Source organism: Echinops telfairi, unplaced genomic scaffold (genome assembly GCF_000313985.2).
Source record: "Echinops telfairi isolate 266 unplaced genomic scaffold, ASM31398v2 ScPeMD7_7469;HRSCAF=8507_1, whole genome shotgun sequence".
Lineage (NCBI taxonomy): Eukaryota > Metazoa > Chordata > Mammalia > Afrosoricida > Tenrecidae > Echinops > Echinops telfairi.
This window is the reverse complement of record NW_022111373.1, coordinates 29,567,524-29,568,777: the sequence shown is the minus strand read 5'-3', so window position 1 is coordinate 29,568,777 and position 1,254 is coordinate 29,567,524.

The window sequence follows — 1,254 nt, the reverse complement described above, 5'->3', positions numbered from 1 at the left end:
TAGGGCGACTGCAAATAATTCTAAATTAAAATACCTTAGCCACTGAATTTCATCTCTATGCAACCTCATGTCCTCTAAGAAATTCAGATGAACCAAATGCTTAAAAGGTAGTAGGTATAATAAATTTGGGCTAAGGAAAACTGGAGAAGAATTGATGCATTTGGATTATGGTGCTGGTGAAGAAGGTTCAAAGATTGTGTGGGTTGGAAGGAAGTGGAAAAAGAATGATACCAAAATCCCAAAGCTTGTCAACTTTTGTATATTCTTGGTCTCTTTAAAAGGGAGGGTGGGGAGGAGTGATAGGAAAAACAATTCACATCATAATCTAGAGTGTAAAACTTCCTTCAAGAGTTAACTAGACAGGAGCGAGGGAAAGTTTATAATGCACACTGTCTAGTATTGAGAACTACAATAAGCTAAGCAGGCAGTGAGGTGTAAAATATTTTCTGCTTTGTGCTGAAAATAGTAATAAAAAATAGCTACCATCCTCTGCAGAGATAGATATCAAACTTTGTAGAGCCCTGCCGATAATGATTTGGTTGCGATTTCTTACTGCTCGTTTTACAGATGAGGAGACAGAGGGTTACGAGGATTCCGGTTGTTCAAGTGCACATAGGTATTCAGTGCCTGTGCCACGTTCCACCCAGGCTTAACCTGTAACCGCATGCCGCATGTACTCGAGGATAAGCAGACCCAAGTCTCAGCCGAGGCACCTAATTTTACCACAAACACTGCATAAAAAGTGTGCTAAAAAAATCGGCTTATATGCAAGTATATACAGTACTTTCCCCTATACCACATTTCTTCTGCAGACTCCGCTAAATACAAAACTAACAGGCCCGTAAAATGTTAATCCATATCTCGAATTTCATATTAATCTTAACTAAAGATTGTTCTCCCAATACCCTACTGTGGAACATAATTATTTGCTTATAGCAGACCTTTGATGGAAAGTCTCTTGGAATACAATTATAAACGGTAAGGAAAATGAGGGTAAGCGTGCACAAAAGTCAAGGTCCAACGTTCGAATGCCTATGAGGTGATTGCAAATACCACCGCTAAGTCACGCACAACTCAGTCCTCCAAGTAAGATCCTTGCATTTCAACACTTTAAAGAGGTCTGGGCAGCAAATTTACTTAAAGGAATGCCTTCTTCATGTCTTGAGGCTGCTTTCATTAGCACTGGTTGTGGAGCCAAGCAAGTTAAAATCCTTGACAACTTCCATCTCCTCTCCTTTTATCAAGATGTTAACT